This window comes from Mirounga angustirostris, unplaced genomic scaffold (genome assembly GCF_029215605.1).
Source record: "Mirounga angustirostris isolate CCGP_5_RB_7025 unplaced genomic scaffold, mMirAng1.0.hap1 SCAF_14, whole genome shotgun sequence".
Classification (NCBI taxonomy): Eukaryota; Metazoa; Chordata; class Mammalia; order Carnivora; family Phocidae; genus Mirounga; species Mirounga angustirostris.
The window spans coordinates 79428025-79443663 of NW_026991722.1; the positions used below are offsets into that span (position 1 = coordinate 79428025).

The 15639-nt window shown below is 38.9% G+C and overlaps 1 protein-coding gene across 2 annotated transcripts in view; it reads right to left on the bottom strand.

Annotated features, from left to right (window-relative positions):
* The window catches only part of MED13L (mediator complex subunit 13L), a 308077-nt gene that overhangs the window by 198559 nt on the left and 93879 nt on the right, over positions 1 to 15639 (bottom strand). Inside the window, exon 1 of one of the 2 annotated variants that reach the window (XM_064578438.1) lies at positions 11847 to 13092. The exons of the other annotated variant lie outside the window; for it this stretch is intronic. The gene's annotated coding sequence lies outside the window, so the exon portion shown is untranslated. Of the gene's footprint in view, positions 1 to 11846; positions 13093 to 15639 lie in introns of those variants that run through there. 2 annotated transcript variants of the gene reach the window in all.

Sequence of the window (15639 nt, forward strand, 5' to 3'; positions counted from 1 at the left end):
TTTCATTGGAAAATTTATTGCCACATTTTCAGTCGCAATCCCACAACAATTTATTTTCACTAAATTGGAAATCTGTGAAAAGTACTCTTCAGGGATCAAATTTTTCATACTCTGACTTCGAGAATGAAGACAAAATTCTTCATACATGACCCCATGAATTTACATCACAAACATAATAGGGTATTCTAGAGTTAAGTCTTTAAAACCCAGACTGCTAGAAAGAGACAAAAGATTAAAGATGAGTTTGTAAAGATAAAGAAATGGATAGGAGAATGGATTGAAAACAAAACTCAGACAGTAAAGAAACTCCCTGAAGAGAATAAATGGCTTATAGAAAAGAATACATTTTAATTTACTGTTGGAATAAAAAAGATACTAGGGTATAAAACTGTTGGCAAAAAAAAAAAAAAGAGTAATATGATGCTCTTTATACATGAAAATGGTCCTTCAAATACAGGCAAATTAAACAAATGATTTTTAAAAATCAGGAAGTAGATCAGAGCCAGACTACTAGGGGTGTAATATTTCACTATAAAAATGTCATAATCAACAGCCCCGGAGATACTGTACAACATTCATTCTTCCTTGTTAAAGCTATGCCAACTTAGAGATTTAGAAGTTTAATTTTTTCCCCATAATATTTACACTTCTAAAAGTCTTGTCCTTTAAGTAAAGGCCATCACTTCTAAGTAATTATTTTATGTAGAGATCACTTTGAGATGTCAAGAGATCAACTCATCACATTCTGTGTATTCCATTAGGACACAATTTACTGTGGAGAGAGCCAAATACAAAATATCATATGGTAACCTTTAAACTTGACTACCTTATTAAAGACTGTGTTACTGCCATGTAGATATTCCAGTGTGTTCTTTCCTCACCTAGTTTTTATTTTCTTGACTTCCTTGTTCATTATTGCTTTGCGGCTAGCATTTCCTTTTGACATGTATTGATCATGCTAATAGCTATAATACTGCTTTCCACGCCTGGAATTGATGGACTGTATTTTATAAAAATCCATATGAATTGACAAACAAGTTTATTTAATGATGTTTATTCAAAGGAGTAACATTTTTTAGACATTTTCACATTTGAAATAGTCAAGATAAAAATACATGTTATCTTTTTTTTAAAAAGAGTAACTTAATCATTTTAACACCTTATAATAACACACCACATGTAATATTTCAAGACCATCTACACTACTTGAACCAAGTCTATCACCACCACCTCTTAAGCCAACCTAATCTTGTGCTTACTACCTGTCAGAAGTACAAAACAAAGAGCCATATGTGAATGCAGTCCTCAAGTTCAAAATGGCAAATTATTCCTAAATATAAAATACTAAATGTTACAAAGATTTCTTAAATTAGTCACAAGAACAAATAAGAGTATTAAACAGAAGTAACATACCTCTTTATTCAACTCTTAGAATAGTACCTGGTGTTTCATAAACATTTTTATGACTCAGTGCACAAATGCCATTTTGTGATAAGAAAGTAGTCCTCCAATCAGAAGGAGGGTGGGAAAACTGAACCTGTTTTAAATGTGGACAACCCATAAACCTACAGAACCCAACCGATTCTACATTCACAACTATTTAATCATGCAAGATACTTCCTGGAAGTGGTCTTGTTTTATAAACTCCCATAATCTTAGTTGGAACTTAGGGGTGATTCAAGGCAAGATGAAAACTAAAATAAGAATTTTCTTCTTCATCAACCTTGAAAAGACAATCTTCTGTTTAAACAAGTCCATCAATGCTTGAATGTGGGAGGAAAAGACAAGTGCCAGGCGTATATAACACAGATACTAAAACACTTGTTTAAATACCATAATCCAAAATGGAAACCACCCCCCCAGGTGTTACAGACAAGGCAGAGAAGGGGAGGAGCGGAAGAGGAGGAGGAAGAGAAAACAAAACACCCTCTGAAATGAAAGCCAATGAGAAGGTATAAGCTAGCCTAAATGAGTCTTCAAGGGATGTCTGGATGCTGCAGTCCATTAAGCATCCGACTCTTGGTTTTGGCTCAGCTGGTGATCTCAGAGTCATGATCTCAGGGTAGTGAGACTGAGCCCACATGGAATTCCATGCTCAGCACAGGGACTACTTAAGACTGCCTCTCCCTCCCTCTTTGCCCCTCCCCACTGCACGTGTGTGCCCATGCTCGCTCTCCCTCAAATAAATACAATTTTGTAATATTAAGACATTATTTGCCTTTTTGCACTGTGTTGTGCATTTGCACTGATAGTGCAGAAGCAGTGGTGGGTAAAACTGCTAGTGCCTCATCAAAATTGTTTCCACTCCCTTAAAGAGCCTAAGGGACCTCTTCTCACCCCTGTGGGCTGCAGACCAATTCGCTAAAAACCGATGGCCTCAGGTTTGCTGAGCAAGCATCTGGTCCCCAGACTGAGCCCCATCCCAGCCACCCTTTCTGTCACGGCTCCAGTATTCAAAGTCCTACTTAAAATGAAGCTTTCTAAAATGAGCATGTAACCCCAGACATCTCAGATGAAGACAGAGCAGTAAAACTGGTAAACCACACAACACTTCCATTAAGACAGCCTAGCTATCATAACTTTTTTAGTCATATACCAAATACCCAGCTCTTTCTCATTCACAGTTGTGTCAAGCTCCATCTCCTCCATCTATACCTGCCAATCTGCTTTTTAAAAACCTCAATGAAGGGCTTCACATTCACCCCCATTACATTTTACCCTGCTGATCAGATACACAGATCAAAGGCAATCTTTGAGAAACTCTGTTTTACCATATAAATATTGACTGTCCCTCTCAGCTTTCTTAAAAAGAAAAAAAAAAAATCCACTTTATGCAGTCTTTATAAACATGACTTCTTTTTCATTACCTAAGACTTTTGCTGTTGTTTCTAAATCAACGAGTGTTAAATAAGACCAAACCCCAGGCAGAGCCCTGTGACATAAAACTGGGGACCTTCTTTTGGGCCACAAAAAAACTCAATCAATATCCACTGGGATATATAAATCCTACCTAACACATACCCCTAAATTTCGCAAAAGTTAAAATTCTATGTAACTGCTCACTTCTAGTCAATGACTCTAGAAAGGACCAAAGGGTTCCTTTTTAAAATAAAAGAATCACATGTTTCCAGATGTGAAAAATTCTATCAGATGACGATCACATGTGATTCCCTCCCCTCACTCTCACTGAGAAACGCCATGGCAAAATGCTATTGCATTATTCCAGGCCGCTCATGATGTCACTGCCAAAGAGATCCTTTCACCATACATCCGAGACTATTAAATACAGCTGAAACAACATCTTCCAGTTTTCACTCTCTAGAAATGAGAAGCCTCCTGTCTTCTGTAAGTGGCCACAGAAAATGAAAGTATATTTTATAAAATCTAGGCCTCTTTCTACTCCTCACTAGTTACTTTATCTGGAATGCTAAGCATCTACCCAAGGCAACAAAGCATACTAAAAAGGTACGGAGTCAAAAAGTCCTAGAGCCCTGACTTCAGCACCTTAAGACTGAGTGACCCTGAGCCTTCACTTAGCATCTGTGTGACGTGAGTCTGTCCATTTATCAGCACCTCAGTAAACTCAGAAAACTGCACATGTCACAGCATCATTGTACAGAATAGTAACTAAGGTAACATATATAAACATGCCTCATAAACTGTCTGGCACAGAGTAAAGCTCTCAATATACATTCATTTCCATCCTTCCAGCCAGTGTCTTTCAAGGAGTAAGCATTGCCACATTACAGCATAATGCTTCCTTCCAACCCACTTAAGGCAAAAACCAAATTATTCTCAGTTCCCACAGCAGACAAAAGCTATCACTATCAGTCCAGGAGCTAATACTTTCAGAGAGAATATTATATCACAGATTGTGATATAATTGAGATCAGTAAATACATCTTGTTCATCTTTAGATGTAGGTATAAGGCACACTAGAAGCACTCAAAAAAGTGTGCGAAAGCAGTGATCCTAAACCTAAAAAAAAAATTACCCATGGGAAAAAGAAGTACATATGGAAGAATGAATTATTTTCAATTAAAAACTTCCTTCTCATGTTTTCAAAATGATTGTAAGGCCTGGGTGGTGCAGTTGGTTGAACATCTGACTCTTGGTTTCGGCTCAGGTCGTGATCTCAGGGTCATGAGATCAAGCCCCACATTGGGCTCCACACTGAGCACAGAGTCTGCTTATGATTCTCTCTCCCTCTCCCTCACTCAAATAAATAAATAAATCTTTTTAAAAAATGACAGTAAGGCCTAAAAATTAAAACTTTAATGGCTAAATACAGCATGGCCAGATATAGCACTAAATGTAGGTATACTGCAAATATAATTACCACATATATCAATAAAACCACTACTAACTGAGAGACCAAGAAAATCAAGAAACTACGTCACCATGATCCAGAAACAAAGGCAAAGAAAAATGACAGTCCTATTCTGACATAGTAGGATACAGGATATTAACACAGGTATTTTAAAATATGGTATAATAAATTCAATATGCTATAACGAAAAATACACATTCCTGTTTCACAGCTTGTTACCATGCCTGCAAGGAAAGAAGGAAATTAAATCTAGGATTTTTTTTTTTTTAAGATTTTATTTATTTGACAGAGAGAGACACAGCGAGAGAGAGAGAGCACAAGCAGGGGGAGTGGGAGAGGGAGAAGCAGGCTCCCCGCTGAGCAGGGAGCCCGATGCGGGGCTCGATCCCAGGACCCTGGAATCATGACCTGAGCCAAAGGCTGATGCTTAACCATCTGAGTCACCCAGGCGCCCCTAAATGTAGGATGTTTAACATACTACATTTCCTTTCCTCAACTGCCTTACAGAGTATGCTTTTGTTAGGTATCAAAACAGAGAAATATGAAATTGGTAAATACTTCTAAATATTGGCCTAACAACTGACAGATGAAATATCACTCATACAATTTTATTTTCATTTCCATCTTACCAAATTAATAAAATTAAACACTTCGATATCACTTGACTTGACTTAATTACAGGAATCAAAAGGAAAAGCAGTCAATTGAGTGAATATTCTCACAGTATGTTATATGTGATAAAGAAGAATGGCCAGGCCAGAACAGCCCAGTGCAAGCATTTATATGAAATTTGAGAATACTGCAAATATATCTGCAGGCAAAGGTAGCAGAAGTACTACATAGTATAAATAGAAAATACAATAAATAACCTAAGGAAATAAAGGTTTCCCAGTGGCAAAGTAGAAAAAGTAGCAGCTACAGTATACAAATTAGAAAAAGGCACCACATAATTTAAGATGTAAGGCTTCTCTATGATTAGTTAAGGTGAACAAATTAAAGAAATTCACTATAATTGACCAAAAGTAAATAATAATTCTAAGACAAACTCTGGGAAGAGGATTCAGTAGAGAAACACTGAATTCATTTAAATAATTAAAGCTGCTCCTCTTCTAGATGTGAAGCTAGAGTTGGAGCTAAGGAGATACTACATATTCTATAAATGGGTTATTTCTTCACTAGAAAAAAGAGAAAAGGTTTGACTCAAAGCAACCTAAGAGCCAAACTGTATTTGACTCTGCAATTTTGCTGCTAACAGATAAGTGCCACATGGACTGAGCTGGTTTCTCCAATCCAGGTCTCTTTTAATATGTTTATCTCTATGGGATGTCTCTGTGGAACAGTTGTTACTCGTTGCCAACACCTATCTGACCAGATAACAAATTTAACTTCTAGAGTTTTCAAAGTGAATATAGAAGTCTATCACATGAGATAAAAAGTGAAAATTTGTATATATGAAAATACAGAAATATCTTCACATAGGAAAATACTACTGCCTCTGCCAGAAAGTAAAAAAGAATATTGAGACTCTAAAGGCAGGGGGCAGCTGGGTGGCTCAGTTGGTTAAGCATCTGCCTTCGGCTCAGGTCATGATCCCAGGGCCCTAGGATTGAGCCCCATGTTGGGCTCCCTGCTCAGCTCAGCAGAGAGCCTGATTCTCCCGCTCCCTCTGCCCCTCCCCCCACTTGCGCACTCTCTATCATTCTCTCTCTCTCACTCACTGGCTCTCAAATAAATAAGTAAAATTAAGGAAAAAAAAAAAAGACTTCTAAAGGCAGGAAGGGGTGGGGAGGGAATCAATTATCTCAGTAGTTCTGAGCTGTGGTATGTATAAGGGATTGAGAACAGAGAAGTCGTCAAATTTCCTGAATTTATTTAATTAAATGCCTAGAGTGCAAGAAAAACCCTTCTAACATACACTGCTTCATCATTCCTCAAACCCTTAAGTTTTGGAGTAAATCAGTTACGTGCGTTCCTACTACATTTTTCTTAATAAAGTAAATTTTTATTTAAGTATCAGAAAAGTGCAAGTATGGTAAGGGTACAACTCAACTAATTTTCACACAGTGAACACATATGTGTAACAAGTACCTCCCCTTCCCCTATCCAAACCACCACCAACACCCAAAATCAACTTTCCAGAACCCTCACCTCCCACCCCCATCATGGCCTCTCCCAGGCATTACCTCCCAACAAGTGTATTTACCATCCTGATTTCTGTTACCAGAGGTCAGTTTTGCCTAGGTCTATACTTACACAAAAATCTAAAAACCGCTTGGAAAGAAAGCAGTTCTCAAGATCATAGAAATTCAAATCTTTCAAACCTTAAACATCTAGTCTCACACAGTGTGAGATAAAAATAAATTCTCAGGTAAAGACAAATTCTTACATAATTTACGCCCATTTTTATAGTCACTCATCTGTCTTCCCAAGGTAATTCTTGTTCCCTCTGTGCATAAGAACTTAGAAACAACACTTTGCCTGAAATCTCCATCATCTCACATGAAAATTTCTCAAGTAATGATAATTAGCATAATTTTAAAATTGCCTCCTACGTTGATACTATTAACTTGGTACCCAACCTCACTATTCTTACTATATTTAATAGGTCATTTCATTACTGACCATCTCCCTGCATAACTAATACTGTTACTAAAAACACACAAGAAGAAAAATCTGTCACATGAAAAAAAATAATATATTTCAAGAGTTAATTATCATATTTAGAAAAAAGTTAGTGTCAGAAAAGTATTTACTAACACCAACCTAAGTTTTATAAAAGTAATTTTTGTTGGAATTCCCAGGACAGTTAATAGGGGTCACAGAATTTTCAGAATTGGTTCCATAGATTTGTGTTATGTTTATGATGGGTAACTGCTGTAGTACTCTTTGGTTCTCAATAAGAACTTTTGATAACAGATAATATCTAGTATTAAAAATATTTGCAGAATCCTAAATTTATACAATTTGACAAACGATTCCAATTTCTGCGTATTTAGGAAGAACTAGAGTCCTAAAGACTTGCAGGGCAAATTTTCTTTGAGGTTGAGCTACAAACCAATATACTAGATAATTCTGAAAATTAAAGTAAAATTTAGAGCTAAGTTCAATTACATAACTATAAAAGGCTAAGCAGTCATTTGAAAGGAAAAATATCAATTTACCATCTTGTGTTAAAAGTATCCAATATACAAAGAGAAAAACATGAATATATCTTTATTAATAGCAAAATAAGCACTTTAATTTAAAAACAAAATAAACACATTTATACCATCCTTCCAATCCACTTACACTGTTTTTACCTCATAGTTAAGAATAGTGGCCTTCCTTATTTTCTTCCTACTAGCCTCTGGACAAAGAACACTGTATTTATCAACCTTGTAATACCCAGCACACACTAGGAATTCCAAACTTTTTATGCAGAATTGAACCCAATATTCACTTCTAAAATATTTTGACTACATAGCATTTGAAAGGCAGTTTGAAATGAGAAATGAATCTAACTCATCTTTTTGTTAAGTGGGCTCTTAATATAAAGAACATACCAAAGACTCTATTGTTTTTGCTCTCTGTTGGCAAATCAATCTGTATCAGAATGAATTTTGTGAAGTGAATTAATGTTCGGCACCAACCATTTTGAAAAGTGTAATTCTTTTTTCCTCCGCAGAAACTACTTTTGAAAATATAAACACATATTGTTTGTATAAAATAACAGTAAAGGGGACATACTAATGCAGAACACAACTGGAAAGATAATGAGTAACTACGGATATGCTTTTTTTTTTTTTTTTAAGATTTTATTTATTTATTTATTCGACAGAGAGACAGCGAGAGCAGGAACACAAGCAGAGGGAGTGGGAGAGGGAGAAGCAGGCTTCCCGCAGAGCAAGGAGCCCAATGCGGGGCTCGATCCCAGGACCCTGGGATCATGACCTGAGCCGAAGGCAGACGCTTAACGACTGAGCCACCCAGGCGCCCCTACGGATATGCTTCTTAAGTCCAGTCAAATTTTAGAAGTTTTTCCAACAAAAGACTTAAAAATCTCCAATTTACCTATATGTACATATGTACAGAATTTTTAAAAAGAGTATTTTGATGTCAAGAAGTACTAGAGATGGGATGCGGGAGTGGCTCAGTTGTTAAGTGTCTGCCTTCGGCTCGGATCATGATCCCAGGGTCCTGGGATAGAGCCCCACATCGGGTTCCCTGCTTGGCGGGAAGCCTGCTTCTCCCTTTCCCACTCCCCCTGCTTGTATTCCCTCTCTCTCTCTGTGTCTCTCTGTCAAATAAATAAATAAAATCTTTAAAAAAAAAAAAAAGTACTAGAGATGACTCCTTTTTTCCTAACTCATATTACAATAAAGAATTTTAATATAAAACTGCTTCTGCCTATATTTAAAATCAGAGGAATTGAGGAAAAAGACAAACAATAATGTTATGTAGAGGGGTTAAGTATAACTAGGAAGGTTTCTTAAGGTCAAAGAGCAGTGGCAGGTAATGGGGACATGCACATACCTATTTTAAAATGCAACAGGAGATGAGAGTGGAAGAAAAGGAAGGCAAAACCAGAGCCTGGAACAAAATCTTGAAGTATAACCATAGATGGGTATGGCCGTTCTTCATGGGATAGTCCCTCATTAAAGAATGAGAAGCTGTCTACCCAGCTAAACCTGAGTCCATGGTCATATCTATTAGAAGTTTAGGGGCGCCTGGGTGGCTCAGTCATTAAGCGTCTGCCTTCGGCTCAGGTCCTGATCCCAGGGTCCTGGGATAGAGTCCCGCATCGGGCTCCCTGCTCCGCAGGAAGCCTGCTTCTCCCTCTTCCACTCCCCCTGCTTGTGTTCCCTCTCTCACGCTCTCTCTCTCTCTGTCAAATAAATAAATAAAATCTTTAAAAAAAAAAAAAGTTTAAGTAACTGCCTGAGATCCCAATGACATATCAGAAAGCACAAGATGCTTGTCACATCTCTTAAATGTCAATGTCCTTTATTTGAGCATTTCTATAATCCAAGAAACTTACTTTGTGGCTTTTTCCATTCCATATTGTTGTGGTTAGCTAATAACAGGAGCAACTGAAAGGATTTCACCCGTTTCTGTGGCTTGCCCACACTGCCCCATCTGGTGCCATTTATAACAGAAGACTATTACTATTATTGGCTATCTGTGCAATGGAGCTCATGTAAGAGGAGAACACACAAAGCCAAGAAACTGAGGCTTAATAGACGGCAAGGATGAAAGTATCTTCTGGAGAGAACAAATGGTTAGTTGTGCACAGAATCAAATCAAAAAGAATGAACTTGGGGCGCCTGGGTGGCTCAGTCGGTTGAGCATCTGCCTCTGGCTCAGGTCATGGTCCTGGGTTCCTGGGATGGAGCCCCGCATTAGGCTCCCTGCTCAGCGGGGAGCCTGCTTCTCCCTCTCCCTCTGAAGCTCCCCCTGCTTGTGCTCTCTCGCACTCTGTCAAATGAATAAATAAAATCTTCAAAAAAAAATTTTTTTTAACAAGACCAGGGACTCTAAAGAGAAAGATGTTATTTGTTAAGTAAGTCTATAAAGATTAGAGCTGACCATGTCACCCTGAAGGGCTACTGGGCCAGGAACTGTCTCTTGAGCAACCAACATAAGTTTCTAAAATGCCAGTGCTTTCAGCGTCAACGATCACAGAGCAAAGGCAAAGCTACGGAAATACTCACTGGCCTGCTGCCTCCTCTTTCTCTCATGACCTCACTTTCAACTTCACTAAGTAACTACAAGTATTCTCCACAGACTCCCAATTCCACATCTATCCAAATGCCAGAACCTTAGTCTCTCTTCTATTACCATAAATCACCGGTATTCCACCTGGAGCAATTTTCTCCTCTAAGGGACAGCTGGCAAATTCCGGAGACATTTCTGGTTGTCAAGACTGAGGGGAGAGGTACTGAGTGTGCTACTGGCATCTAGTGGATCAAGGCCAAGGGTGCTGCTGAACTTCCTACAGTGCACAGGAAAGCCCCCCAAACAGATCACCAGCCTAAAATGTCAACAGTGCTAAGATGGAGAAACCCTGGCATAGATGAATTATCCATGCTCTCATCCAAAGCAAGTCTCCAGAGGACAAACTAGGGCCTACCTCCTACCAACTATTATAGGATACAGGTCCACCAACTCTCACGGCTCGCTATTACATCAATTTGTGTGCAATAAAAGGTAGAACCCTAATTAAGTGGATCCAACAGAATTTTATTTAAAGTAATCCATATTTCAAGATATCTAAAGTACTAATCAAATCTAAAGGGCTAATCAAGGCTGTAATAGTTCCACCTTACTATATAATTATATTATTTATATGGGGAAGAAATTTCTAAAGAACCTGGAGTTTTCTTTTTTTTTCTTTTAATAAAGACTTTATTTTTAAGTAATCTCTACACCCAACATGGGGCCCGAACTTACAAACCCTGGGATCAAGAATCACATGTTCTACCTACTGAGCCAGCCAGAAGCCCCTAGTTCTTTCTTAAACAGAAACATTCATCTTGAAATCTTATCTGAATACATCATTTTTAAACATTCTTCCTCTTTTTAAAAAAAGTTACAATCTAACTTTAAAAACAATTTCTCACTCAAGCATTTGGTCTTCTGTTTAAGAATATGCATTGTATCAGTTAAACCAAAATTTCCTTTGCACATCATCCCACTGGAAACTGACACTGGCAACTTAGACAATAGGAATACAAAACACTCTCTGTCTTCACAAATTACACTGTAAAACAGTTGCTTCTTTAAATCAAAGTTTTAAGTAAACTAAGGTTTGTGAGATAGAATGAAACAGGAAAAAGATTACATTTCTACAGATTATGGATTTTTTTAATGGGAACACTAAAAAAATCTCAAAACAGACTTTGGGGGAGGGGATGTGGGCATGTTTAAACATACTCCCTACTACCAATGCTAGGACCTAAAATCATACTTCAGCGGGGGGCGGAGCAAGATGGCGGAGGAGTAGGAGACCTGGATTTCCTCTCCTCTCAGGAATTCAGCTGGATAGGGATCAAACCATTCTGAACACCTACAAACTCAACAGGAGATCGAAGAAAAGAAGAGCAACAACTGTCTCAGAAGAAAAGCGACCACTTTCTAGAAGGTAGGACGTGCGGAGAAGTGAATCCGAGGCGATATTCGGGAAGATAGACGGCGGGGGAGGGGCCTCCGTCGGCCGCTTCTGGCAAGTGATAGAGCCGCGGAGCACAAAATCGGAACTTTTAAAAGTCAGCTCCGCCGAGGGACGTCACTCTGGTGGCTCAGCGGGGGGTGGAACCCTCCGGGACAGTGTGGTCTCAGGACCCTCAGGGTCACAGAAAGACCGGGGGTGCCTGAGGGCAGCAGAGCTCCCAGGTAACGCAGCAGGGAAGCCGGCTGCAGAGGCGGAGCCCAGGCGCGGGCTCTCAGCTGGGGTTGCCATTAACCGCGATCCGCGGCCCAGTCGGGCCCCTGCTCCTCCAGCAGGGACCCAACAAGCGGCCGATCCGGGGAGACTCACCTTCCTCCCCCGGGAGGAGCCGCGCGGGAGTGCACCGCAGGGATCTGCTGGGTTTGGAGACTCCAGACCGGGTCCGGTGCCAGAGATAGAAACGCGTGGTCACAGGCCGGTTGAGCACGGAGTGCAGCTGCAGACCGGGGAGACGGGAGTGACTGACGACTTTTCTCTGGGGGCTCACTGAGGAGCGGGCCCGAGTTCTCGGCTCCTCCGGGGCGGAGATTGGGAGGCCGCCATTTTCACTCTCCGCCTCCAAAGCTGTACGGAAAGCTCGCAGGGAACAAAAGCCCCGGAGAGCGAACCCGAGCAGATTACTTAGCCGGGAGGGGGCAAGGGCGGGGCTATTCCGCCTCCGGCAGAGACATTTGGAAACCACGGCAACAGGCCCCTCCCCAGAAGATCAGCGAGAACAGCCAGCCAAGACCAAGTTTACCGATCAATGAGAACAGCAGAACTCCAGCGCTAAGGGACTACTGCACATAGAATTCACGGCTTTTTTACCATGATTCCTTAGTCTTTTAATTTTTTTTTAACTGTCTTTTTGTCTTTTTATTTCTTTTTGAATTTTTCTTTTTCCCTTTTTCAAACAACATCTTATCAATCCCTTTTTTTAAAAAAAACATTTTTATTTTTCATTTTTAGAGTCATATTCTATCCCTTCATAGTAGTTACCCATATTTTTGGCTTATATATATAAGTTGTTCTCTCTTTAAAATTTTGAGATACTTTCTTCTAACAGATTAAAATATACCCTAAATCTCTAGTATATGGTGTTCTCTATTCCCCTGCCTGATCACATCCTCTCCCTTTTTTTTTCTTTTTTCTTTTTTTAAATCCTCTTTCTTTTTTCAAACAACTTCTTATCAATTCCTTTTATAAAATTTTTTATAATTTCCATTTTTACAGTCATTTTCCATCCCTTCATCATATCAACCCTTATTTTTGTACATATATAAGTTTTTCTTTCTTTAAAATTTTGGGAGACACTTTCTTCTAAAAGACCAAAACACACCCCAAATCTAGTGTGTGGCACTGATCTATATACCATATAGATCATATTTGATCACATTCTGGTTTTTCTTTTGTTGTTGTTCTTTTGTTTTGTTTGTTGTTGTTTTTATCTTTATCTTTTTCTTTTTTTTTCTTTTTTTTTTTTCTCTCTTTCCCCTTCTTATCCCACTGCTTCAGGTCTTTTCTGATTTGTTTAGAGTATATTTTCTGGGGACGTGGTTACTCTGCTAGCATTTTGTTCTCTCATTAATCTATTCTCCTCTGCACAAAATGACGAGACGGAAAAAATCACCTCAACAAAAAGAACAAGAGGCAGTACCGACTGCCAGGGACCTACTCAATACGGACATTAGTACGATGTCAGATCTAGAGTTCAGAATCATCACTTTAAAGATACTAGCTGGGCTTGAAAAAAATATGGAAGTTATTAGAGAAACTCTTTCTGGAGAAGTAAAAGAGCTAAAATCCAACCAAGTAGAAATCAAAAAGGCTATTAATGAGGTGCAATCAAAAATGGGGGCACTAACTGCTAGAATAAATGAGGCAGAAGAGAGAATCAGTAATATAGAAGATGAAATGCTGGAAAATAAAGAAGCTGAGAAAAAGAGAGATAAACAACTACTGGATCATGAGGGCAGAATTCGAGAGATAAGTGATACCATAAGACGAAACAACATTAGAATAATTGGGATCCCAGAAGAAGAAGAAAGAGAGAGGGGGGCAGAAGGTATAATGGAGCAAATTATAGCAGAGAACTTCCCTAATTTGGGGAAAGAAACAGGCATGAAAATCCAGGAAGCACAGAGAACCCCTCTCAAAATCAATAAAAATAGGTCAACTCCCCGACATCTAATAGTAAAACTTACAAGTCTCACAGACAAAGAGAAAATCCTGAAAGCAGCTCGGGAGAAGAGATATGTAACCTACAATGGTAGAAACATTAGATTGGCAACAGACCTATCCACAGAGACCTGGCAGGCCAGAAAGGACTGGCAGGATATATTCAGAGCACTAAATGAGAAAAATATGCAGCCAAGAATACTCTATCCAGCTAGGCTGTCATTGAAAATTGAAGGAGAGATAAAAAGTTTCCAGAACAAAAAAAAACTAAAGGAATTTGCAAACACAAAACCAGCCCTACAGGAAATCTTGAAAGGGGTCCTCTAAGCAAAGAGAGACCCTAAAAGCAACATAGACCAGAAAGGAACACAGACAATATATGGTAACAGTCACCTTACAGGCAATACAATGGCACTAAATTCCTATCTTTCAATAGTTACCTTGAATGTAAATGGGCTAAATGCCCCAATCAAAAGACACAGGCTAACAGACTGGATTAAAAAACAAGATCCATCGATATGCTGTCTGCAAGAGACTCATTTTAGACCCAAAGACACCCCCAGATTGAAAGTGAGGGGGTGGAAAACCATTTACCATGCTAATGGACACCAAAAGAAAGCTGGGGTGGCAATCCTTATATCAGACAAATTAGATTTTAAACCAAAGACTGTAATAAGAGATGAGGAAGGACACTATATCATACTTAAAGGATCTATCCAACAAGAAGATCTAACAATTGTAAATATCTATGCCCCTAACATGGGAGCAGCCAATTATATAAGGCAATTAATAACAAAAGCAAAGAAACACATCAACAACAATACAATAATAGTGGGGGACTTTAACATCCCCCTCACTGAAATGGACAGATCATCTAAGCAAAAGATCAACAAGGAAATAAAGACTTTAAATGACACACTGGACCAAATGGACTTCACAGACATATTCAGAACATTCCACCCCAAAGCAACGGAATACACATTCTTCTCTACTGCCCATGGAACATTCTCCAGAATCGACCACATCCTAGGTCATAAATCAGGTCTCAACCGGTACCAAAAGATTGGGATCATTCCCTGCCTATTTTCAGACCACAATGCTTTGAAACTAGAACTCAATCCCAAGAGGAAAGTCGGAAAGAACTCAAATACATGGAGGCTAAAGAGCATCCTACTGAAGAATGAATGGGTCAACCAGGAAATTAAAGAAGAATTAAAAAAATACATGGAAACTAATGAAAATGAAAACACAACTGTTCAAAATCTTTGGGATGCAGCAAAGGCAGTCCTAAGAGGAAAGTATATAGCAATACAAGCCTTTCTCAAGAAACAAGAAAGGTCTCAAGTACACAACCTAACCCTCCACCTAAAGGAGCTGGAGAAAGAACAGCAAATAAAGCCTAAACCCAGCAGGAGAAGAGAAATCATAAAGATCAGAGCAGAAATCAATGAAATAGAAACTAAAAGAACAGTAGAACAGATCAACGAAACTAGGAGCTGGTTCTTTGAAAGAATTAACAAGATTGATAAACCCCTGGCCAGACTTATCAAAAAGAGAAGAGAAATGACCCAAATCAACAAAATCATGAATGAAAGAGGAGAGATCACAACCAACACCAAAGAAATACAAACAATTATAAGAACATATTATGAGCAACTCTATGCCAGCAAATTAGATAACCTGGAAGAGATGGATGCATTCCTAGAGATGTATCAACTACCAAAACTGAACCAGGATGAAATAGAAAACCTGAACAGACCTATAACCACTAAGGAAATTGAAGCAGTCATCAAAAATCTCCCAAAAAACAAAAGCCCAGGGCCAGATGGCTTCCCAGGGGAATTCTACCAAACATTTCAAGAAGAATTAATACCTATTCTTCTGAAACTGTTCCAAAAAATTGAAACGGAAGGAAAACTTCCAAACTCATTTTATGAGGCCAGCA